The sequence below is a fragment of the Anas platyrhynchos genome, chromosome 12, assembly GCF_047663525.1.
Source record: "Anas platyrhynchos isolate ZD024472 breed Pekin duck chromosome 12, IASCAAS_PekinDuck_T2T, whole genome shotgun sequence".
NCBI lineage: Eukaryota > Metazoa > Chordata > Aves > Anseriformes > Anatidae > Anas > Anas platyrhynchos.
This window is the reverse complement of record NC_092598.1, coordinates 10,739,591-10,766,299: the sequence shown is the minus strand read 5'-3', so window position 1 is coordinate 10,766,299 and position 26,709 is coordinate 10,739,591. Positions and strand designations below refer to the sequence as shown.

The window sequence follows — 26,709 nt, the reverse complement described above, 5'->3', positions numbered from 1 at the left end:
TACGCAGTACATTAAATATAACAAACAAAGAGTCCACTGTGGTATTTACACCCACCGCAAATACATTTGCAAAATAGGATTATTTGCAATCCAATAAAATAGTACTGCTTTTAAGGCAGAAACCCTGTGTGTTCAGTGAAGTGTGCTCCTCGAATTTTCTTACCATGTATCGACCCAACACATTCCTCCCCATTTTTTTAATGCCTTCCATTAATAGTTAAGAAAAACCTAGGGAAAACAAACACTCTTTTCCTGATTGTTTATTCACCAGTCTCTTAGGAACCATAATTACGTCTCCCAGGAATTGTGTGTTTTATCATACTGTATATCTTAAAGAGCCACTTTAGGTAAAATAACAAGGAGTGCCTTATGAAGGAAAATTGGATTCATTTTAAGACTTTTTTAACCCTCCAAAGAATGGCTCTTTGTTTACTTCTTTAGTGCATGTGGCAACTTGCCCAAGTAAATACTATGCTGCATAAATACCAGAGATTGGTATTTATGATATTACATAAACATACTCTGAATAATGACTCATTGTTGCAGTGAAGAAGAACACGAGCAATATACATTGCAGTCGATGCGTTATTTCTCGTCACAGTATGAAGTGGCACTAGAGTGCTGTAGTACAAAATGGCACCAAGACTGGAGAGGAAAAGTCCTATAGCACTGTTTAGCAGGTCTGAGCTTACAAAACAAGAGAGAAAACAGAGAAAACAGGAACACGATGAGGATAAGAAGCACAACAGATTAGTCATCAATATGCAGGGGTAAGGAGTCAGTGGTTAGGTATATTTTGGGGTTGACTGGCAAAAGGTTTATTGCTCTTTAAATTGAAAACTCATCCAGTACACTTATACTGCCGTTACAACAGGGAGCTGAGCCCTCAGGTTCATAATCCTGGCCTGTGGTGATGCTCAGGTTCTCTTCGGCAATGGTATTTCACTCATGGAGCCACATGAGTGAAATACCATTTTCTAGTGGCTTTATTTCTCAGAGTCTTAGTCCATCCAGCTACAGGTTTAAACAGTGTTAAACCTTTACCTGCACTTCAGAAAAAATGTGCATTTGCAAGGATTTGCTTGAACAGAAAATGTCACGGTGCCACACTTTGTCTTACTGCCAAATGATGGCTCCCCTGCTACTTGGGTTTCAGATCTTAGAAGTCAAAATCCCAAAGGGAAGATGCATATGCCAAAATTTCTTTTTTAAAGCCAGCAGGGTATTAACAAGTTATTTATTTTTCAAATCCATGGTTGCAGTCTGTCTAGTCCAAACAGCAAAAACAAGATATACTCAAATTCTCAAAGGGCCACTGAACCATCCCTTTAAAAAGAATGATGGAAATTATCACCTATAATAATTCACTAGCCTAAAATATGATTTTTTGAAATTCTACTCTTTCCCAGAAGCAGCCACAGATCTTCAGGAATAGCAGAGATATCCTGAACGCAGAGCTTGTCTACAAAGTGGGTGGTTGATCTTCCTAAAATACAGAGGTCTGAGGGTGTCCTATTATGGGAGAACCTTACTTCATGTCTGTAGGCTTGCACGTTCTGGCAGAGAGAAGGCTTCTTGTGTGTGCTGGGGTTATTGTCAACAGTAGATATTTTCTCCCTAGGTGTGAATAAAGGAGTGAATAAAGGAGTACTTCTATTTTCCTACTGAAACGAACATCCCTCCCATTTGCCTACCTTAGAAAATAGCACTGGATGTGTCCTGCATGTTTTTTGCCAGCCACTTTGCCAGCTTCTGCAAAGTTTCTGGGTTTATGTAAACCTCTGCACTACTGCATGGTCAGAAGCTGTCTATTGTGGTTATTAAACTCTACCTTATTCCTCTAATTTTAACTAGTTCCTGATTTTACTTCTTCAGTCAAAACCCACCATGTTTAAGCAGAGCGATGTTTTGATGTAATCCTGGGTGGGTGCCACGTGTTATTCCATCTCATGTGCAAGCCCTTACTGAGTAAATGGAGCATTCATTGACTTTTTCTCTCTTGTGCTTTACATATTTTGTACAGGCTAGGAGGGAACATGGGTGACAGAACAGAAGGTTGTTGGTCCACAAAGAACACTGGTTAAAGGATGTGTCCTGAGCCAGGACATGAACACATGGCATTAGTTTTTTAGACGTTCTGCTAGCAAGCCTGGGAATGATAGCGATGCTCTCTGTGCCATTCTGGATGACAGCAGATTTATGCCTGAGTCACTTGTAGACGGCTGCTCAAAAGGCTGCAGGTCCTAGCAGAAAGCTACAGCTTCCAGGTATGTCCCTATTTTCCTAGAAAAAAATGGAACAGTAATGTATGTTGGCAAAATTGAGAGGACAAGAACTGTAGGCAAGCATCAAATTCAGTCACAATTCTATTTTTTATTATTATTAAATCATTGAAACTGCCCAAAGCCTTCAGTTTTTATTCCTTCTACAATGCAGAGGTTTGGGGGTGCCCTATAATGGGAGCACCCTGTAGTGAGCTTGTTGCTCTCCAGTGAGCTTGGTGCTCTTCAGACACATGGGATATCATGCTGAGACATCACTCCTTCATTTGGATTTTGAATCCATGCCTCGCCATCAGTTATATCTCAAGGCAATTACTGAAACCTGTGCCAGGCAGACTTTACCCAACGTCTTCCCTCACATTGTTTGGGGTCTGCTCTTCTGTCTTCCTGGGAGCCTGGGAGATGAGATGACAAGCTAAGGTCAGCATCAAAGCCAGATAACACGCAGGCCCCTTCCAAGCCCCACAGAAATCAGTGGGAAAGCTTGGGTGGACAGCTGTGGTTTTGACTCAGGCCCAGAGATACTAGAAAATAACAAAGGGGACAGAAGGAAATAGCTTGGTCAGCTTTGGGGGTTATTCCTCATGTCTTTTAAAACGAATAAATACATGTTTTTTGTTATGGATTTCTGTGAGAATAAGTTTGTGCTTCCAGTCAGCCATGTCTCAGTAATGTGCTTGTGTGATGATGGCACAGCAATTCTGAGCTTACAGGCTTAAACATCCTTTTTCAGTATAGTTCATTGCAAGGAAATGTGAGTTACCTATCTCCTCTCTGAAATGCTTGTCTGCTGTCATACATTCGTATACTTTGCATAATCCAGAGGATCACACTGACAAAGAATCATAGCACCGCTTATGTAGTTAATTTGGTTATTTATTCATGTAAATGTATGTGGATTGAGACATTTTCCTGTGATCTAAAGCAACTGCCAAACCTCTGTTTTGTTAGTTTGTAACTCATATTTTGTCGTCTCATTCTTTTGTTTCATACAAAAGGATGCAGACATAATTTCACTAACAATTGCTTTGAAAACAGCAGCCATCTGCAGCACCTCCCAAAGAAGAAAAGACGAGAGACTGCACGTCATTACTTTAGTTCTGCATAAGTAAACTGCATGCCCGTATCAGCGCTCACTGTGCCCATAGAAATGCATAAGAACAACACAATTCTAGGCAAAAATGCAATGCACATATGTGAGCCTAGTCCACATGCAGCACTTACAAGACCAGTTAGGCTTTATGCATTTCAGAGGTTCAACTATCTAAATAAAGTAATTAGGCTTTAGCTCATTTCCCTAACTGTATTGCTGCACAAGGGGATATCCACATGATTGCAGAAGGTGGATAAAGATAGGACAAACTCAGAATATAACTTTTGTTGTAATGGCTTAGAAAGGGGTCTTACAACTTGAAGATGATATTGCAGCCATCCAGTGGTACAGCTTCCTTCTGCCACATATTCAGACATTGCAAATCCTATCTCACAATTTCACCCGTTATTGTTTGTATAATGATTGGCATTTTGCACACAGCTTTTTATGATTTTTTTCAAATATTTTTTCTATTATTTTGTTGATCAGAAAGCAAAAGGATAAATAAATCTGCAAACCAGACATGATCAAGTGTTATTTTAACTTGTCTGACAAACAAGGCGTTGACATTCAGTTACCAAAGCAAGAGACCCATCTCTTTCCTTGGCTAGTTCAATGTCAGAATTTTTGGGGTCCCTACCCAATACACCTTCTGTGCAGAAGACGGTATGTCTTCCCTGCATGTTAGCTCTCCTGAGGATTAAGAACAGTTCAGAATAAAGTTTCTATATTCCATAGTTAATATTTGAGAAGTGTTTTAAGATTCTCAAATTAAGGCAATGTATGGGCCACATCCACAAATGCATTATTAGACAAGATACACATAGCTATACGTGTATATAGATAGAAAAAAATGCAAATTGACTTAACTGAACTTTGTACAGTTCTGAACAATGCTAAACCTCATTAAAATTCAAAATCACATTTTAATTCTGTAGTTCAGTAAATCACCAGCACTAGAGTATCCCCAGAAGAGCTGAGAATTACCCCAGTCAGAAAGTGGTGACTGCAAAGGAAATGTTGGTAAGGGAGATAGCACTGAGACTGGAAAGCATGCACATATTACAACAAGCCCAAATATTCTCCTTACCTGAACACCCAGGAACTACGTATGTCCTTCTTGCCTCCTGCCTCAAGAGGCAGAGGACAGGAGAGTCACCTTCCTGCCACTCACTGCCTGAGAGCAAGGGGGGGCAGGTAGCACCAGCAAACATTCAGGTTTTGTATGGGCTTCATCTGGTTGTCACCTGTCCTATTCCAGCTGGGACAGGAGCCACTGAACCACACTTCTGTGCTCCTCACAACCCTGCTCTAACTGGTCCTCTCCATCCAGCAGTGCAGGGTGTCCCATCCAACTCATTCCCCACAGTTCGATGAATACAATTAGCATCTCTGCGGTCTCTTTTCTCTTTGCCACATCAGTTTCAGATGTGACTTCTTTTTATTTCAGCCAGATATCTACTTGGATATAGGGCTCAAAGTGTCTTTGAGTGACTGCATGAAAGAAAATGCGCAAGAGAAGCTCCCTGAGAAAGGGCAGACTCATGACCATCTTGTCTGTGGTATGTAAATATATAACTTTTCCTGACATTGCTTCTAACTGCTGGGTTGTGGTAGGATTGTGCTTTTGAATTTCTAAACAGAAATAAGCTGAAAAATATTGCTTTTTCACCTGATGCTGTACACCTGATACAGATGTCTGTGAAATGACTTAAGTGTGTATTAATGTAAGACCAGATAAAGGTATGTGATTATATACCTTCACACTCCACAGAAGCTTCTGCTTTCTGCACCATTCAGGACTTGGCCAGTCTCTATGTTGCAGTTCACCTGTCCAACTTAAATTCTCGGGAAGTAATTTAGTAAGGAGTATCTGAAGAAAAGCTTAGTACACCTGGAAAAGGTGCTCAGTACCTTCATGAGAGATTTTGTGTCAGAAATGTTTGAGAGCAGTCACAGCTGGATAATAAAGTACAAAAGTGGCTTGGATTCCCCTGTAGTAAAGTACAGTTGCTACTGGTGAAAATAGCAGAACCTACAGCCTTTCAACAGCTGTACTCAGTAGTTAGATGCCATATCATGCAATATCACAAGTATCAGTGGATCTAGAGATAATGTGTTTAGCATACTTACATATTACCCAGAGCATTTTCTGTAAAATCTATATTATAGAACTGTGTCTTAGGAAAAAAAAAAAAAAAGATCCCAGTGATCTTGTTGGATATCTCTGAGTGAATGACCAATTGTTCCTGCTCACTGATTTTTTTGTTCTCTGCAAATACACTAAATTCAACCTGTGAAGAAAACATGCAGTGTTTTTTCATTCATTTGCATAAGTGTGTTAATACAGATTCTGCAATCGGATTTTATCAGACAGGATGATTTATTGCACTGCTGCATTATGGCAAGTGGAATTCAGGTTCATTTCTCATCCCTCTTTGAATCTTCATCTAGTAAAAAGTTTGTTTGATTTTAAAAAATAAACTTGGCTTTCGTCAAGCTGCATTTCTGTCTTGAAAGTGGGTCTATTGATTGAGTTCCATTTATCAACCACTTTATTCTTGTAACTTTAACTATCTTTTTATAAGAAAACTGAGATCAGCCTCATTGATTGTATTACATGAGTCAGAGACGTGTAAGAAACTAGAAGTGTGATAGCTGTTCTCCTACAACCACAAACATCCAGCTGGTATTATTTATGTACCATCGACAATGGGGCATGCTCAGACTTGAAGGACTAGTGCTGACCTTCCCTTGCTAATCATTTATACACTCCTTGTTTTGAGTGCTCCACCTTAAGGTTTCTCATGACTCACTTTCTCTCTGGAGTGAACAAATAAATCCTGAAGGACTCTGTACGCTTCCAAGTGTGTAACCTGTCCCCTCGTACTGGCCTTGTTCTCAGCAACAGAAGGTCTCCAAGTAGTAGTGCTATTTATTAAGGTGTGACTTCAGAGCCATAGGAGTTTAAGAGCTGAGAGGATGGTGGTGTTCAGATTGATTTACGCTTCTCCTAAGTGAATGCCAATCCAGCGCTCCTGGTCATGGGTGCTCTGAGAGAGGGTTAAGTTCCTCTGCAGTCTCTGGAGACAGGGAAGTTGGACATTTGTAGTTCCCCTGCCAAAAAAGAAACCTCAGATGTTCTAACGGATACTTCAACAAGATTCAAAGGCTTATTGAAGCAAAATCAAACCTGATTGTCTTACGTGGAGATGTATATGTATATAATATATATTATTGCATATAGGTATATATACATTACATATCTAAATTTATGTGTGGGGCTTTGAGCAACCTGGTCTGGTGTCCCTGCCCATGGCAGGGGGGTTGGACAAGATGAGCTTTAAAAGTCCCTTCCAGCCCAAACCATTCTAAGCTGACTCAGTGCTGGGCACTTTCAGACATTTGTTAATTGAAGGGAATGGTAAATTGAGGAGACCTATTTCTGTTCTGTTGCTTGGAACAGAAGACCTCATACGGGACGGCAAATGCTGACGGTGCTACTGGTAATCCGTATCCCTCTGTACTGACTGGTCCACCTGCTAGGGGGGGCTGCTAGTGCTGACATCCCCACTTATCTTGCACTGCCTTGCGGAAAAATAAGCACTAAATGGTTGCAAATGCTTTGAATCTTCAAAGAGTGCAGAAGGGTGAATATTATAAATGGTATGAGTACATTATGGAATATTGGAATAATGGAAAAAGACATCAATATTGGCATTAATTAGCCATCCATAAGCGGGGAGTTGAGCTGAGAGGAGAAGACAATAGGCACAAGAAGGTGCAAGGAAATTCTGTCCTGCGTTTTTCCCTTCCTCACAGACCGTTTCCCCAGGAGGAGTTGCAGGGAAGTGGGGTGGGTGGGTTGTAAAGATGTCCTGACTGGAAGCTCTGCAGAGAGCTTTGGAGGGAGCTGGGCTCAGGGTTGGCTTGATCAGAGATGGAGGGGAGGGAGGAACGTGTTTTGGCTTATGTTCCAAATTGTGGCACTTGAGCTTAGGTGCAGGGGCTTGGGATAGGCTAGAGAGAGTAGTGGGACATGTCAAAATGTCATCATAAAGGAGGGAAGTTTTATCTGCCATGCTAAGAGCATTGCTGGCCTCATGGTGCCTGGTCAAGACACATCTGATGGGACAGAGCTTCACCACAGCAGTCACAGGGGAGCAATGTTAGGCGCTATGGGTTGGTCCAGCATGAGGGAGTAACTTAAACTGCAGGGGTGTGATGCAGAGAAGGATGTGGTTCTTTTAATTCCTTCCCCTTGTCCCATTGTTTCCTTCCCAGGCGCACACAAAATCTTCCTCTGCCCCTCCCTCCCAGCTCAGCTTTTCTCCTCTCTTTGGCTGTCCCTTTGTCCTTTTCCCTCTTGTAGAGCCAAGCTCACCAGTATATACCCACACCCAGTGCAGTAGGGACTTCCCCATATTGAGTTAAACCGACCTTCTTTTAGCTCTTTCTCATTATCTGGGACCCATATGTCAAGCAAAACAATTGTAAATGAGGTTAGTTCATTACTTTGGCACGGGGTGGCAGAAAGCATGGGCAGGAGTGGGTTCTTCAGAAAAGGTTGTATTTCACAGCCGTGACCATTAGCTGTGCTGGAGGACTCATTGCCATGGCCTCACAGAGCCCGGTCACACCACAAAGCTGCTCGTGGGAGCCCAGGTTATGACTCCTCCGTCGCAGCAGACAGAATGAGGCTGGGAAGGTCTGGGACTGTGGGCATGCAGGCAGATCTCCTGTGCCCGGGACATAAAGGACATGACCTGTCCTGCCATTAGCTTGGAGAGCCAAATTCTCCCCGGCTCCAGAGGATTCGTTACGTGTGTGTGAAGAACCGCAGTAGGTCAGTGCTAGATTACATCCCCAAAATACAAATTCATATATTCATGCCATAGCAAGGCTGGTGCAACAGGACAAAATGCAATAATAAAAGCTGCGAGCCAGAGCGTGCTGCAATGTCAAGGGAGAAAATATCTTGGTGTCCCATGGGAAAGCACTGGTGAACTCTGCTGTCAGATCCATCAGGGTGTTTTCTCTTTACCACAGGCATGGTCTTAAAGCTTTTCTTTGCATGCTGAAGATGCCACTTCTGACACTGAGAGGTGCAGTGCAGTGGAGCAACATCTTTTAATGGAAGTTCCCAGGCTACATGCCAGTACTCTGCAAACAGATCAATTTATGGTCCTTCAGGTACAAACAAACGTGATTTGTGATCTAGAGGAGGATGTGGTTCTTCCTCCTCCTTCTCCCTGTCCCCTTCTGAGTCGTCCAAAGCGCAGAAGAACATGGCCCAGCAGGGGCCATGTTACATCTTCCCAGGGCTGGTAAACAATATTCCTATTCTATATTGCTTGAGTATCTTTACCAAAAACTAGTAAAAGCCCAGCAAGCACAGACTATTAATCATCCCATAAAATACTAGTCTAGCTTCACTGGTGTAACTCAAAAAGTCCAGCGACTGTAAGTCTTATCTCAAAACTCTCCTGCTGAACCTGCACTCCTGTGTCACTGACTTCAATTTATAACTTTGTTAACATCAAACCTTTTGTAAATTGTGAAAAATTCCTCTCTCAAAATTTGAAATATTTTTTTCCTTACTGATCTTGTGCCAAGATCACTGCCTTGTGACGGACTTCACACTGGAAAAGGACCTGGTTCTAAGTCCACATACTGTGCTGAAAAAATACATCTCTCCAGACAGGTGCAGACAGCCCTGAACTTGCTTTGCCCACGCTCTGCGATGTTTGGATGGGTGCCGGCTGCACAGCCGTGTTACGCAGCGCCTGAGCCTTGCCATGTGTGCTCAGTCAGACCAGGCAACTGCAGAACCACATTTTTCAGAAACCTCCTTGGGTTTGACAGTGAAGAGTATGACTGCTCTGTGGTCTTGTGGTGCATGTGACAATATGACCATGCTCACATGTACAAAGCCAGCTGCCATCTGTGTTGCAACATTAAAATAAATAAATAAATAAAGGCACGTTATGTCCAGCAACAGCCCCAAGGTGTGCTGCAACAGGTGTGCCAAATGCAGTGATTTATAATGAAGCAGCAATTTATAGCTCTGTACTTCTGACTGTTTTCTGTCAGCCAGCTCAGCGAGAAGTATTTATGGCATTCTCGTTGGTCCCATAGTTCATGGCATTATTTCTCTGGGACTGTAAACAGCAGAGCCCTTGTCGTGTGAGTGTGGGCACTGTCTTTTCTCCCTCTAATAATAAAGCCTATATGGATTACTGAGGGGGGAGCAGGAGATGCAGGAACTGCTCAGCATGCAATATTATTTAAGAAGTCTTGTGCTCAGCTATTTCTCTACCCACCTGATATACTGTTTTGTTCATCTCCTCTATCCAAGGATCTTAAAAATGCCTTGTAGACCAAACGTGTGGGGACCAGTAATATTTTTATTAGGCCAACTGATTGTTTATTTGGAGGGTGAGAGGACTGTCCCTCCAGGAGGTTCTTTTCCATTCTAAAAAATGATCTTCAAGAGAATCAGCAGTCCTCAGTGGTAAATACAGCCCCAGAAGTGCCATGAGTCTGGGTAACCAGTGCGATGTCCTCTTGTTTTCCCAGGCCACTGGGGAGGCAGACAGTGCCACATCGCTGCTGCAGCGAGGCAGACTGCAGCACCGAGAGCTGGGCTGGCTTTCTCAAGGCTATGCACCAGTTTTGTGGGATCAGGACAGCCCTGGTCCAGGACTCCCAGACTTTACCAAAAGCCTGTAAAAACACATTTTCTCCTGTTGTGGCCAGTATTGTCTCAGCAATATTTTTGATTGCTCTCATGTAAAAGATTTTTTTTGTTTGTTTTCTCTGGGCTGTTAACGTTGGCACATAGATGTTTTCTATCAACCTTCTCCAGAAAATGTAAGTTACTCTGAAGAGGGAATTAAGTAAGGAAGATTTACTACAGTTTATAAAAGCCAGCACTTGCAATACACATCCCAAGAGGAATGCTTTGTGATCCAAAGTATAATTTCATATCATTCCATTGGCAATAATTCCTTAGTCAAAGCCTTTCCATGTTTCTTCCTGCGATATAGATTTATTCATCAGTTAAAACATCTAGCAAGATAAAACTTGTTTCTAAAAGTGGGCTGACTGGAAGTAACATCAATTTATTTTCTATTTTTAGTGGTATTTTTGAAGCATCGATTATTAGGTAGGCTATTGGTTTTGCCACCCTTCCAATAACAAAGGCTAAATTTGGAAGTGTTTCACACTGATCTTGGTAGACCAATACCAGGACGGTTTATTCCTCATGTAGGATTTCTTCTAAATTCATTGTTATTTGACAGGTAATTTCAACTGTTTGTCCTGCTGCCTCCCTGGCTGTGTGTTGTTAACGCTTGCTCTGATTCTCTCAACAGGAGTGCTGTTTGCCTTTACATTGGTTGGCTGTGTCCTTGAACCACAAGCCAAACCATTTCCAGAGGCTGGCATTCTTCTCTGAGATCTCCAGACAGATCAGTGGCTGTGATGACCAGGGCTGTTGCTTGGTGGTGCCAAGATGAAGGAAAGCTACCAGTTGTTGTTGTGCTGTACAGATGCAGCAGGAGTTGGCTGTGAACACAGGTGAGACCTGGCCTGTCTCCAGGAGCCCAGCAAGAAACCTGCCTGAGCCTTGTGCAGGTGTGTGCCTTGGAAACAGCCACACATCAGCCATCTGAGGTCCCCTTCCTGGCGTGGCATGGGGTGCCCTCTAAATTCAGAAGGCTCTAACAGGTCCCAGGCAGGATGACGATTTAGAGTGGCAGGTGCATTTTAGAAATATGGTGTTCAAACTGCTGGTTCTCCCAAGCTCACTGCCTACTACAGATTGCCCTAACAGGTAAAGTCTCCTCTGTCACTGCCCTCTGTAAGCACACTGAGCACTGACCTGGCAGCAGCAAGCCTGGGTCACGCAAGGAACTGCCACTGTCACAGTGTCCAGAGCTCTCCCGGGCGGTGGAGCAGGGCTCCTCTGTCCAACGGTGCACTGAGGTCACGGAGCAAGGTGAGCCCAAATGCCATGCCAAGAGACATTTCTATTTCTAAGCAACCTGCTGTGGCAGCAGCTGTGTTACATGCAAAGGAGGCTTTTTCCCTTATGGATTTTTTTCCCTTTCTTTCTAGTTAAGTTAAAATAAAGCAGTTGTGGATATAAGTGTACAGATGGCTTCTGCAAAGAAAACAATACACAACATTTACTGCAAGTAGGAGGCTGCTGCTCAGCTTTGCTACCCCGCATGGCTGGGGTTGACTTACCGCAGACCGGCACATCCCCATCCTCAGTCCTCAGCCTTGCAGTGGCAGAGCTGGCAAGGATGCTCTGAGCCACCCCCAACTCTTCCAGCCACTGGCAAAGCCCTCTCAGGCCCTGCGTTGTCCTGGTGTCTCGGCGAGGTGGTCCTGCGGCTCCCAGCGAGCGTCCCTGCTGAGGCAGGCATCACCTCGCCACCCGCCTTGGCCGCTGGGTGATTCCTGGCAGAGGTGACTCACAGGCAGGGAACCCTGCAAGGGCCCTGGCACATGCCTGCACTGAAACACTGCCTACAGCCTCCTGCCTCTGCCCAGCTCGCCCTTCCTGCCGCCTTTCCCCCGGGGTCCTAACTCCCGACTTTGTTGCTCTATAAACATAATAACAATAATTATTCTCTCATTGGACACATAGCCATCTTCTTTGTTTGCAGGCTTAGATAAATATCATTCAAATCATGGAGTCTGATTCATGAGTCAGGATGATGGCAGCCCTCCAAAACCTCCTTGCCCATGGAGAGTGTGTTTGTGTGAGAGAGATAGAGAGTTTCACTGTATGAAGAGTAAGAAACTGGAAGCCAAGTGAATTAAATACAAAGCAGATAATTATGTGTAATTCATTTACTGACTAATGATTGCACCTGGTACAGAGGTTTATGAATTCATTTCACTCTGCATATGTTCTCAAAAACAATCTCTCTGCTACAAGATAAAAACTAGTCTGACAATTCTTAATAGAGCAGTGTTCGCATTAGTGTTAGTGTAAGGTTCTTTCTGGTTCATTCTTCATTTTTTCTCACAATGTTTCACTTTTCCTGGGTTCACCTGAAGTCTCTTTGACAATGACAACTGATCTGTGCTGGTAGAGGCTGGGTGTCACTGCAGAGTGAAGCCTTCACTCTGCTCCTGAAAGCTGTGCAGTGCAATTACACACACTGCTTATCTCCCATCTGCTGCAGCCAAACCTTGCCACCAAGGCTGTGTCTTCAGCAGGGGAGTGGCAGGTCATGGCCCCCCCTTCCCTCTCTGCTGGGATTGCCAACAACTTGCCGCTCTTCTTATGGTGTCACTCAGTTGTCACTGCACCCTGATGCCATCAGCTCCTTCCAGCTGAATGCCAGCAGACAGTGCCAACTTTCACCTGCTAACACCTGGGTTGATTACAGGTTGAAGACCAAAAGACAAAGCCTTTAACGGGGTGAAAAAGCTTGTGCTAATCCAGCAAAGCCCAGCGGTGATGTCTCAGTGTTGATGTCACCCTGAAGACTGCAGCGTGTGTGACACGACACCACTCGTGCTGTGAGCAGGTCAGGTGTGGAGATCTGAGCCATGCTGGGCAAAGCCATGGGTCCAAGGCCTCGCAGGGTGCTTGCAGCAACTACCCAAGGTGATGCTGTTGCCATGTGGTGGAAACAGAAGAGCTTTTCCAGTTGTGTTCCCAGTGCAATCCTTGGGTGCACAGTAGAGCCCTTCTCCTAGCCCTCAGTGTGCCACAGGCAGCTCACCTTGGTAATTCCTCCCACCTTGAAACAGATCAATACACTCAGTTAATTGCTCAGGTCCTCTGATGGCTGTTGCTCAACCCAACAGGCGTTTGGCTGTTTCCTGCCAAGTGTATCAGGATCATCATATACCTGGGATCTATTTATTAATCAGCTCAATCACAAGGTGCACGAGAGCTAAATGTGTGTTTGTGCAAGTGGGAGAGAGCTACATCTGCAGGCATGACTGAATGCAGATTTCTGTGGGATGCCCTTTAAGACTGCCTTTGGAAAGAAACAAACTTGGAATGACGGAAGGGAAGGGGGAAGTTATTTGGCAGTTTGAGTAGAGACTGTTTAATAAATCATGAAATACTCATACTGAAAAAATATGCTGATTTCACTTATATGCACTTTCTAGCATTATTTGCCATTGAGGTTTTACCAAAATGCAATGAAGCTGAGCTCGTGGCTGCCAATAAAATAGCTGTAGTGTCTCATGTAACTCCCACTGCTGCAAGAACACACTTGGAGGTGTCTCCTTGGAGCTGTCACCAGCATCAGAGTGTGGTGACAAGAGAGAGTCACTGCGTCTTGCTGTCAGCGCATCACTGAGCTCACTGCACACCCAGCAACTCCTCTGGCCTGCATGCCCTGTCCCCAGCAGGGAGCTGGCCCTACAACTTGCAGCCCGCTTGGGAAAGCGGTGGAGGTGCTGCTATCTCCATCCGTGGCAGCCACAGGTAATGAAAACATGGGCAATTAAAAAAAAGAAAAAAAGTAACCATATGCTCTGATATTTTTCATTGGAGTGATTTGTCATTAGAAAAGCCAAAACCAGCTCATCTTGTTCACGAGTATTCCCATTGACTAAAACAGCATTCAGCATGTGCTTTAATTTTGAACCTATGCAATCTTTTTCTGATGAAGATCTGACATGCCAGAACAGATTGCAGTCTGTGAGATACTTGCAATATGATAGTATTTTACCTGTAGGTGGATCCTCATTTTAGATAGAGAGATGCAGAGCCAATGAGCCTGATTCACTGCTGTGTTACTCCAGTTTTTTTGCACTGGAATAACACCACTGAATCATCAGCAAAGTTGAAATAACAAATGATAAAATGGGACCATTGTATTTAGGTTTGCAGCATGCATATAGAAATGACTAGCTCTTTCTTGCAGAATGATTAAACTATATGGATATTTTTTGTGTGCTGTTTTTCCCAAACATATCAAGAATACGACAATATGTCTGGGCTAGAGTTATACATGTAAAAAAAAAAAAAAAACCACAAACAATTAAAATTTAATGTAACAGCTAGTACAGAACTCCCTCAGTATGTCTGATTGGATTTGGTTTTTAATTTTATTCAGAAAAAAAAAAATAAAAGCTTATGAGAAGAGAACTTATACACCTCAGAAAATATTAAATTTTTGATGCAGATCATTTCTGCACATCAGGTGGGCACAGTCTAAAGCTTAGAAATACAGTAAGTTTAATACCTAGTCCTGGTTTCTATGTATGAAAATACTCACTGAGCAATTGAAAAGAACTGAGTAATTGTGATCTTTTTGCAAGTAATGCCCTGGAAAATCAACTAAAGGCAACAAGCAAGCTTGCAATTAGTAGTTCTAATTATAAAGTGTATACATAAAACAATGTAGCATCATAAGTAAAGGCCAAGTTCAAATGATGCAATAGGAATAGTAGAACATCATGTAAAGATGGACAAAACAGCCAGCAAGAGAAATACTTCTGAATTATCCATATTTTTCCAATGACAGGAAAAAAAAAAAATAATGGCAGTGTTTTATTTTTTGTAATTTTTATAGTAATCTTTTCTTAGTTCTACCTGATGCTCATGCTTCTGTTGTAGACCACACTTGTCCTTAGATGATGATGATCACAGTGCAAGGTGCAGTAATGAGAGACATGGTTTAGTGGGTGACATTGGCAGTAGGGTGATGGTTGGACCAGATGATCTTGAAGGTCTTTTCCAACCTTAATGATTCTATGATTCTGCGATCATCACAAGCACAAGCTGGTGCAGGAGCCTGCGGCTCAAACAGTGGGCTCAGATTATCTATGCCATTTGTGTTTATCAGGGGACTGCTTCATGACTCACTTCCATTTCCATCACTGAAAGCAACTATCATATGCCACAGCTTTATATATATATATATATATATATATATATATATATATATATATACATGAGCTTGAGTCTGTCTGCTTTCTAGGCAAGCTAGATTTATGTCAAATACAAGCTAATGAAGTTTGAAAAAAAGGAGTAACTTCAGTACAATGTGGGGGTCTGTGCTAAACAGTTTGCAGTATGTATAGCTATGTGTGCACTCTAAGCTTCCCTGATCTATGACAACACTTGATGTACTACATGGGAAATGTGAACCTCCAATGTTATGGGGCAGCATCACTGCAGCTCTTCTCTGGACACAGTGTGTGCAATAGCAGCACAGGATTACGTGCTGCACTAGTTACAGAACATCTCTCAAAATTAAGTCCTGGATGCAACTAGAGAAGGTGAAGAGACAGAATACCTTAGGGAAATGTTTTTATTTATTCTCCTTGGATGCATATATGGCAATCACCCATGTAGCGTGATCCAGGATGTTGAAAACCATTTCATTATGTTCTATAAATAAAGGACTGATGTGGTTCAATTGTATCAATTATGCAACTCTTCTAAGTGGTGTAGTCAAGGGTAAATGCAGGCAAAGGGCACTCCCTTTGTACCCACTTCTACTCTGGGCACTTCGAGTATTTACCTGCTTCTTCTATACCACAGACAGATGAATCTACCCACTTTTATTTACCACTGTACCACTGACTCCTCTTTGGTCAAGAGCTTTTCCTATGCACTGAGGACACAATGAAATAGAAAATGGAAGTCAAGACACTGCTATGTATTAGTCTGTTGTGCAAGATGTAAGTGTGGCTGTACAGTAATTTTGAGCAAAGCATCGGTTTTAAACAATGTTTAAACTGACACTATTATTATGCAATATAATTAATTATGGCCAGAAGGGCATTTGAGGTTATTTGGCGCTACCTTTGTCCATTTCATAATTATACCAAGAAGAGAATGACTAAGTTGTGCCTAGGCTAATTGTATCCATTTGGTTTTATCCCTCCTCTCTGCCATCATACGTCACTTGCATTCTGATCTGGAAGCTTTTTGGAGGGGTCTGGATGCATTTGTGCTGAATACAATGGAGCCCAGTGCTGGCTGAGCAGCCTCAGGTAATATTGCAAATAGAAGCACTAACAATAGCAATAATAATTACAGCTAGTCGAAGTGATAAGTACAAAACAAATATCACTTTTTTCCTGCCGCTATTACAGTTGCCTATGAGATTTATCCATATCTGCTCCTTCTCTGTGCCTTCTAGGATGCATTTGTGTAGCTAGAAGGTAACACTTCGTGGCATGACACGACAACTACCAGATGTGCTGGGAACCCAGCAGATACCTCCTGTGAGCAGCTGAGGGTCAGCAGCAGATGGCCATGGCAGCACACCCTGTGCCAGCCCTCTTGCCAAACATGCCAAGGGGGTTCAGCATTCCAGGGACGCACAATATGGCCCAGATGCCCGGGCAGAACGGGCAGGATGCCCCAGTTAGCAGGCAGCTCCTGCTCCTCAGCCCACCCCGGCTCCACCAGCAGTCCTCAGCCCAGGCTGGCTGCCACAGTGCGACGTGGCACTGTGCAAGCACTGTGCCTCTGGACGTGCAGTTTGCTGCTGGTGTTAGGGCTGCTGTGAGGACAGCAGGTCACCTGGGCTCTGGAGCCAGGCTGGCTGCCCCGACAGCCCAGCCGCAGCAGCAGAGCACTGTGTTTGAGCTAAGCAGCTGCCCTGGACCTGAGCCGGCAGGTCGCTTACCAGCCAGATGAGCTGCCTGGAGGTAGCGGTGAGTAAACTGTCTCTTTTGAATGGTACTTGGCAGTGTCAGGATTAAAACCAAACAACCAACCAATCAAAACCAAAAATAATAAAAAAACAAAAACAAAACAAAATGGTGACAATAAATGTACCCCAGAAAGGAATCTGGTAATATATGGTCTTGTTCAGCTACAACGAAAGTCTACGGTCTTCAGCTGATGGCTGGAAACTGGATTGCACTCATGTAAAATAGAACTGTCTGCAAGGGTTGAATGCTGTAATTAACAGGCATTTTTTAGAAATTATTGGCTAATGCCATTTAATAGAAATACTGCCAACTATTGTTGTTAAAACTTAGTTTGTTCCTTTGGTGGTAATATATAATGACTCAACACTGCTTCACTGGGAAGAGATACCTTTGTTATATATCACTACAATGATACTCATTTTTACAATGGCTTATATAGCAAATAACTCAAATTTTGAAACTTAAATATAGCTTCAGAATGTAACAAGAGGGTCACCAGTCTCCTGAGCAATCACAATATTTGTGATACAACACAGCCCATTTATCATAACATGCCATTACTGACCCAGTCCCCCTGCCACAGCCCGCAATGTAGCTTTTGCCACTAATGGTGCTTAAACAGAACCAAGTGTAAAGGTTTCTAGAACAGGCAAATATGCCAATGTAAGTTTGAGCAGCTCCATCTGGAGCATTTCTCTTGCAGTATATACACTACCACCCAGAGAAGTAATGTACATTTTTGGTAGTGAACTCTCTGAACCATACCAGGGAACACAGGTTGCGCTGCTATAATGAGCTCTACTCATGGGATGCAGCTGTCTTATCACCTAAGAATATTTTCACAATGCTGCAATAGTGACCGAAAGGTTATTTCTCAAACCTTGTCACCCAGAAGGTACCAGCTGAAAAGTTTCTGTCTGATTGCTAAAGAGTAGAAAGCAACAAACGAACATTGGCAAATCTTAGATCAGGCATGATGTTGATGTTGCACACCTCAGACTAACGCCTACCTTCACTTCAGGGAAAGGAGAAACCAGACCTGCAGACACACTAATCGCTGCTGCTTTCAGAGTTCCCACTCACCTGTTTGGAAATGAACTACAGAACCTTACTGCTTTCTATTTACTGCACCAAGAGCCAGTAATCTCTGAATGCTTCTAAAGAGTCATTAATTGCATTGCTATTACAGCATTTTATGATGTAAAATCTTTTTAATGGCTTTAAAAGAAAAGGCAGTCTGTGCTGGGGTTGACCTTTCTGATACAAGAAGGGGAGGTGAAGTCCTCTCTCTGTTCAGCTGGGAGTAGCACAAAGGTGATGATGCACTGCATACATTTGGGAGGGTTTGATGGTGTGGGTTTGTGACCCACCAAGCCAGGGTCACCTCACCTCCAGGAGGGTGAGTGGCAGCTCTGGGCTGTCAAGAGCCGGACTCAGATCATCAGACGGTGTCGGAGGCAAAATCAGAGTTCCCAAGGCCTGGCTTCGCGCTGTACCCATTGGTGAGTTTAAGCACAGAGACTCTGTGCGTGTTTTCCAGCACAGGAGGCCATGCCCTTCACTTGTTTCTAAAGGAAGGCACTTAGAGCACATGGGCACGGACACCCAGCAATGCTGGTGGTGGACAAGTTCCAGGCATGGCCGAGGAAAGCTGGATTGGGATGGTAACAGCACCAAAGGGATTTGGGTATCCCATTCCCCAGGCTTTCGGTAGTGCTGAACATGATAAGCTCTTGGACAAGCCTGCAAATATCCCAGCCCACCATCTGATGTAGGTTACAGCCCTCTCCAAAGTCAAAATGCTGGTTAACATGCATGTAACCTGCAGTGCACTCAGAACACCTGTTACACAGTACCCCTGGTCAGCAGAGCACAGTAACGTCACCGATTGCCTTTTGCAGAGCACAGACTTGGCTACATACAGCCTAGGTGAGGAGCAGAGCCTCAGAAGAGGAAGGCAGGCGCCAAAATACACACATGGGGCTGGAGGCTGGGTAGTCCCAGTGCCCAGGTCACAAATGAACCTGCGTCTGCAGTAAACATTTCAGTATTTGTCTGGCTGTTGCTCACCTTGTCCGAGAGCCTCCCCAGCAGCAGTGTCCCCATTAGTTGACACGTTGTGTGCCTGCATTGGATGACAGAACTACTGCAGTGTGTATAAAGGCGGAGAAGGTGGTATGTTAACAAATAATATCGAGTGAATTAATTTCTCCTTCCTGCATTGCTGTCTCTGCTCTATTTTCTCAATTAAACCAGGTTTTTAAAGACAATTTATTCATTTTTCCAGACCTCATATATAATTGTAGCAGGAGTATTAGTGTACACCAGCTAGAAACAGAGTTGTGAATGGACATTCTCTTTTGAAATGTTACTCCATCCTCCCACACCTCTTTCTTCTTTGCTAACTCCAGTCACCCATCCCCAGGACCTACACCCACTCTGATCCCAACTCACTGATGAACATACATGAAAACAGACCTTGCTAAATAGATTGCAGCTCCTGTTCCATAGCTGTGTTTATAGGATCATTTGGATACTAAATCTGATCCCTAAATGAGAGCCCACTGTTTGAGTAAGGACTCCAGGGTTTAGTGCTTGTGCCATGGAAGAGGTTACTCAGCACAGCAGCTCTGAGGTGCTCCAGGATGGGATGCAGCCGAGTGGAGGCCTGACCCCAGTGAGGCTATGGCTGGTCCTGATGCAGTGTTTGGGAGCTTCCCCCTGTGCAGATGGGACCCACAGAAGCTGAGTGAGGAGGCACATGAACTGCTCAGGGGGGCACCACTAATTCCACCCAAAATGGCCCCTGTGGGAGCCCCCTCCCTTCATTTCTCCATCCTTCTCTTCCACTGAAAGCCCTGCCTGCTGGGGCCCTAAAGGCTTGGGCTCACTTCTGTGAAAAGTTTTCCACTTTGAGCCAACAACATCCCAAAAAGATGGAGGGTGCAGAGCAAACAACAGAAAACTCAGCATGGGACACTGATGCAAAAAAGGTTTCAAAAGGTAAAGTGGCTTTATAAGAGTTCAGCATTGATGCCACAAACAAAAGGAAGTGTGCTGGATGTTTTATTTTGTGTGTGAGGTAAACTGTACAGTTAGAGTCTGAATAAACCTCTTTTGTCAATTTTACTACCTTTCTGATATAAAAATAAATAAACTTAAACAAAGAAGGAGTGGAGACCTGCCAAGCCAGCCTGGTTCGGTAAGAACTGCACTGACAAGGGAGTAATTGTATCTTAAAGCTGAGGGGCTAAAACGATCAGCTTTCAGGGGCGGGCAAAGCCCCTCTGGAAGGAGCTCTATTGTATGCATGAGGATCTAGAATAAAAGGAGGGAGGAAAAAGAAAAAAAGGACTCTCCTAAAAGGCAAATAAAAATAATAAATAAAATAAATAAAATAAAATAAAATAAAATAAAATAAAATAAAATAAAATAAAATAAAATAAAATAAAATAAAATAAAATAAAATAAAATAAAAATAAAGCAAAACAACAAAAAAACCACCAGCTCTTCTGCTACCAGAACTGCTCTCTTGTTTGATGGGAAGGCTGCATGCAAATAGCTTCTGAGAAGTATGAGTACATCAGGGTAACAGCAATTAGGCATATTTTAATGATTATATAATATCACAAGTAAATGATATAATGCACTAAGCAACTTTTACTAGGCTGAATATAAAACAGAGGCATCAAGAAATCATGGTTTTACATTGCAGTTAATCTCAGCAGTGAGTTCTAGGCTTACCACTCCAGTGCCAAACATGGGAACTTCCAGCAGACAGCAACAGGTAATTACCGCTGGGTGGAGGTGAATCAACCACTTTCCGTCACGAAGCCAATGAGGGACCCTCAGACGATCTGCCAAAGGTGGGAGGGTGCATGAGTGTTACTTTCTTGCTAGACTCCCATCAGGGCACCACACCTTGTGATATTATCTCTGTAATAAGCAAACAACTTTAAATGATATTGTGTCACTGCAAATGAAGCAGGAGGGTGACCCAGCAAGTCAGATTTCATTAGTGTGTGAGGGACTGCAGTCCAGTGTGCAGGTACTCACATGTACCTTGGGACCCTGGAAACCTCAGTCTGCTGTGCAGAGAAATCCAAACTTCAGCTGCATGTGCCTGAGATCGTGTCTCCTCCATTAGAGATGCACATGGAGCCACAGCAGGGTTGTCACTACACCAACGTCCTATTTGCTTTTCTGTGCATCACTGTTGAAAGTCTTCTCATATGCTAGGTAAGAAGATTACAAAGGTAAGGCCATCACAGGAATACAGCTGCTCAGTCACATTAACATGGGCACAATGAAATACAATAGGATTATGTATGTTTCTGCTAATTAGCAAGCCATGCCCAATGCTGCCTGTCCAAGTGCTCATGCAGAGTTGTCACCTCCCACCACTGCACCTTCCTGCCTCTTTCCTTCATTCCAATTACACGGGCTAGTTTCATGCACAGGGGACGTGTCTGGTCTGCCAAGCCTTTCCAGCTGAGAATGCCCCAGTGTCTCCCACAAAGACCACCAATGTTCTGACCAGCATTTCCAGGAGTTTTGTTTTCTACAGAAAAGTAGGGATTCAGGGGACTTCTTGGATGCCTCCCTGGCCAGAAGCAGGTGCTGTATCTGCAGCCAGGCCCCTGCAGCAAAAGAGAGCTTCTGAGGGCATGGCAGATTAATTCACAGAGGCCTGAAGTACAATAGTGTGACTATAGAAAGTAAGAAAGAAAATGGTTGGAAATCCACCAGGTCTGACTGTGGGGCCAGACCAGGCCAACTGCTTTGCCAATGTCTTACCTAGTGAAACTCAACCGCCTTCTGTGAATTCAACCTACTATATGCCATTGTGTTAATGTGTGTTTTGGCAAGTGCCTGACCCCTCCTGTTGACTGAACTACTCATGCTCTCTAGAAACGACCATGCCTGTACCTAGCACTCCATGCAGATAACCTTACCCCTTCTTCTTCCTTATTTCTTCCTCCTACTCAAACTAGTCAAAGCCTTTCCTGGTGCCAGCTCTGACAATATCATACTCCACTGTCTGTTGGTCTGGTAGCCTCATTCCTCCTCTTTTATCATTTTCTCTCTTTAGGATTCCTGCCCTGTGGTAACACAAAAGCCATGACAACAATGGTAGGCAGGTCATCCTTGGTGGCTAGGCTGGGAAGAAAGGGATTCCCAGCAGGAGTGTCCTGGTTAGCTTGCTTCTGAGTTTGACCTGCTCAGCCACTCTCTACCAAAAATTCCTTCAACCAACACAGCTCATGCTGGAGGACTCACAAACCCCACACATGTAATCACCTGGCTTCTTCTGAAAGGCATTACTCAAAGCATTAGCAAATAAAAAGATGTCAGTTGTAAAGTATCGGCACATTTCCTGGGAATATTACAGAGCAAGTCCACGTAAAATCCACTTCCAGATAGAAGAAAGACAAGACAGGGACTAAGAACAGGCAACGTGAATTTACTAAGCTCAAATTGTACCTGGCCAACCTGGTTGTCTTCTGTGCTGTGATTATGAGCTGGATGGACAAGGTTGAGGAAGCAGTGGATGTCACTTACTTTGGCTTTAGTATGACCTGTAACATTGTCTCCCACACTTACCAAACGGGTGGTATGGACTGGAGGGACAGACCACAGCACGGCTGGAAAAAGCACACGGCTGGACTATGAAGGTCAAAAGGCAACAATGGTCAACAACTAGACTTCTAATTGGCATTAACAAATGGCATTCCTCGGGGGACAACACTAGGGCCAGTCTTGATCAGCAACCTGGATGATAGGGCGAATGCATCCTCGGCATGTTTGTGCCTAACACTGAGCTCACTGAACAGAGGACTGGGGTCCTGGTGGACAAAGTGCTGACCATGAGTCAGCAGCGTGCCTGTGAGTAATGATGGCCAACTGCACCCTGGGCTGCATGCAGATAACGGAACCAGACTCTCATCAGCAGCATGCAGCACAAGGGCAATGGCCACAAGTTGTAGCAGGAGAAATTCCATTGAATAGAATAGAAGAAATTTTTCAAAATGAGAATAGGCATGCAGTGAAACAGGTGCTGGGAGAGATTTGTGAAATCCCCATCCTTGGAGATATCCAAAATGTAATGACAAAGCCCTGAGCAACCTAAGCTCATATAGAAGTTAGTCAGGTTGGAGTGTAGCCCTCCAGATGTCCCCTCCAACCATCAAAATTATTATTATTATTTTTTTTAATAGCTGTTGATCTGGGAGACCTGGCTGGAGTTAATGATTCCTCGAAAAGAATGAAGCTGTTATCTCCATAGCATCACCTGCCAGTTATTACTTATTTATAATATGAATGAATTTGGTGTATGCATCACAAGTCCAGACAGTAAAGAGACTTCACTTCAGAGATTTTATCTTTAAGGATCAAAGAACTGAACTTTCTCTCTCAGATCTTCAACCTGAGCAGAAAAGAGGTCCTGCCTTTAATGTACAAGCATCAAAGTTGCAAAAACTCCTTAGTTCATGAGCAAGTCTGTTTCTTGACTTTATTTTGGATATATGCAGCACTCGTACATTCTTGCGGTGACAATTTAGCATTTGAGAGGCTTTCTGATGAAACTATTGTTTTGTACTAAAATGTTGTAAAAGCCATGCCTGAGATACAGCTTCCAAATGCAACCCCAGCCTCAGTATTTGCCTCCTACCAGGATCTGTTTGGTTCTCATAGAAAACCATGACCGATCTTCAGACTCACATCTACCCTAGCACAGCTGTATGAAGCAGTGTGTGCACTCAGGTATGCAGGGGGCAACCTTACAGGATCCGATACAACACTGTGAGGGGACCCTATAGAGCAGGACAGATAAACAGTGTATATGTGCACATTTATCTGCAGCCATCTGTTCAGCAGCCCAGGCTGCCAAAGGCTCATTAAAAATCGCTAGCTGCTGTGAAAAGTCCTCAGGACTGGTTTCTGGCTCTTAGCGAACCACAGTGCAGATGTGGGGTGTGGATCTGTGAGAGCACAGCTACCAACAGCACGGGCGGCACCGCCAGATCTGCTGGCACACCACGAGAAGCTAAGGACACTGCTCCCTGAGATGGGACGGTGTGTAAGGGGCAACAGAGGCCAGTCCTGTGAGTCACAGCCCCAAATTCCCACCCAAAAAACACAGATGACCCAGCCATGCTGCAACTTTTTGTCAGAACAACAATGAATGCTCGGCAAAGGCACCAGATTCAGCCCTTGTCTCTGCACCAGTTAGGGTCTATGACACCAACACAAAACCTGGGCCAAGAAGCAATAAATAAATAAATAAAGGCAAAAACCCATATGTATTTGAAAGTATGTCCAGAAACAAACAAGCAAAACCTCTTATCCAAACAAATCATAGTTAGATCTTGGGTGAGACCGTGTTTATGAAGGTTTAGCCAAGATGCTTGCTTGGAGATACTTCTCCAGCCTTAGCATAACACAACCAGCCTGGACAAGTGCTACTAGAAAACACCTCATTAAAATGCTGTTGTGGTATTTATTTATAGGTAGTAATTTATATCACACCCATCATACACACCGATCTGGCAGCTGTGATTGGCAAATCAGACTGCTTCTCCAGCAATACTGCCTGCCCCAAACCCACCCTCCATGTTCTCCTCTCCCTTACCAGCACAACTGCTGCCCACTTGACACTGCTGTCACTCTGAATAAGACTTTGTCTGCATTTATCAAGCCCTACAGCACTCTCCAAAATGCAGGTGGGGTATCAAAGATACAAGAGCCCCATCAAGAGCTGGGCACACATCTGTGGTGTTTTGTAGCCAGGTATTCTTGGGTACAACCGTCAGCAACGGCAGAGCTCAACCCTGGGGCAGGCTGGCAACCGGATTCTGCATCAGGTAGAGAAACCAAATGGCTGTGCAAAGTACCAAGGATAATACCAGAGACACTCTGCATGTTGGGGACAGTGGTACAAAAGCCAGCATGATAAAACACCTTGTAAGAAAGCATAGGGTGTGTCTTCAGCAGAAGAAAAAAAAAAAAAAAAAAGGAAAGGAAAGGAAAGAAAGAAAAAATGACTGGCAAAAAAAAGAGGTTAGATGAGGTAGCTGGGACTGCCGGAGGCAATCTGAAATCAGTTTACATTAGAGCAGGTTGCTCTTGATTTTGCTACAGCAGTTGTCACGCTTGGTAAGAATAACAAGCTATTCATACGGCAGCCACCATTGTGCAGCTCAGCACATGCTGCCTAGTAGAAAGAAATCCAAGCAAATGAAGTGACTGGAATGGGACATTAAAAACAAACAAACAAACAAAAGAAACAAAAAACAAGACATAAAATTGTTATGTAAAGAAGTTTCCACTTCAGGAATCTGTGAGAACAATTATTTCCCTGTAAGAAGACTTCACTACTGAAGCACCGGAGGTTGTACCCTAAATCTGCACGTTGGTTTGAAATGCCAGCATATACGTCCTGCTGCAGCTTCTAAGTCCTTGCCACTATCTGGCCCTTTCAATCTCCAACTTTTTTTAATACTCCCAAGTTCCTCAGCTATCTAGAGTTCCACCTTTTTGCATGCCCAGAACTGCCCCAGTCTTGACAGGACCAAGCAGCTCAGCCCATTTCACACCTAACTCTGATGAAGATCCAGAAACTGGGCGTTGCTTTGCCTAAAGCCCCTGAGGGCTTTGATCAGGGATTATATGTTACCTGGTGACTGTTTCATGTAAGATGCATAAACAGTCCTGGGAGTAGAGACCAGATTCTCAAACTCCCATGTGAATACTCAAACCGGTAGGAAAGACAGCCACGCTCCCTCGCGTGCACTTGCTTTCTGGCCCAATGATTCAACAGTGCCGTGCTGTAGAGCAGCAGATCCTCAGCGGAGGGCAGATGAGCAGTGTTTAGCTCACTGCCTTGTGGTTTGGGTGCTCTGCAAGAGGTGGAAGATGGGAACAATGACCCTGAGGAGAACAGTGACCCTGTTTGTCACTTCCTGGCTGATGGTAATAAGTGTTTCAGCTTAAACAGGTGTGCTGTGACAGAAAGGCTGTCTGTACTCACCTTCAAAAGGATCCACTGGACTGGGTCACTGCAGACTTAAAGCCTTAAAATCCCCCTATTAGTCTCTCTGGCCACGATGCTGAAGGTTTCGGACCTCGCAAGGAAATTCCAGGCTTGCTTTGGGCACACGGTGCAGAGTACTGGCTCTGCAGTCAGCAGGTGGGCACTACAAATCAAGAAGCACAGAGCTTAATACTGAGATATCAAACTGCTCTTGGGTATAACTTCAAAAATTTATAATTGCATTTGCAAATGGCTACACCACATAGTTACTCAGGCTGGGCACTCAGGTCTTGGTCCATAAAATGAGGAGTTTCGTGAATTAGCATCCACTAAAGGGGGAAAGCCATTGGAAAATTCTGTATTGCTTCTGTTTCTACAGAAGCAACATCCTACCCCAGCACCACACTAAATCCTTCCCTGTTACGGCTCTCTGCGTGACACGCAGTGGTGCATTTGTCTCTTCATTTGTGGGAGGAGGGAAAAGCCTTTTTGTTTCTTCTAAAAAAGGGAAAAATTGTATTTAGACAACCAGTAAATAGCAAAACACTTTCAGCACTTTCAGCATCTGTTTGCATTGCTCATAGATATTAGAAACATTTTTTTCTTCCAGAATTATTTACCATAAAAATGCACAAATTATG

At 43.7% G+C, this 26,709-nt stretch overlaps 2 long non-coding RNA genes across 9 annotated transcripts in view; one reads left to right on the top strand and one right to left on the bottom strand.

Moving 5' to 3' along the window:
- The window catches only part of LOC106017236 (uncharacterized), a 187,893-nt gene extending 172,103 nt beyond the window's left edge, over positions 1-15,790 (top strand). For all 3 annotated transcript variants that reach the window (XR_011812337.1, XR_011812338.1, XR_011812336.1), the window contains exons 3-5: positions 2,024-2,267; positions 4,826-4,937; positions 10,752-15,790. This is a non-coding gene — a long non-coding RNA (uncharacterized lncRNA). The remainder of the gene's footprint in view (positions 1-2,023; positions 2,268-4,825; positions 4,938-10,751) is intronic.
- The window catches only part of LOC106017234 (uncharacterized), a 60,297-nt gene continuing 39,183 nt past the window's right edge, over positions 5,596-26,709 (bottom strand). Inside the window, exons 6-9 of one of the 6 annotated variants that reach the window (XR_011812333.1) lie at positions 26,066-26,231; positions 21,097-21,269; positions 20,779-20,891; positions 5,596-6,492 (exon numbers count right to left, since the gene is read on the bottom strand). This is a non-coding gene — a long non-coding RNA (uncharacterized lncRNA). Of the gene's footprint in view, positions 6,493-13,004; positions 13,143-20,623; positions 20,971-21,090; positions 21,270-26,065; positions 26,232-26,709 lie in introns of those variants that run through there. The other 5 variants (XR_011812332.1, XR_005268770.2, XR_005268768.2 and 2 more) reach the window with 5 other exon arrangements.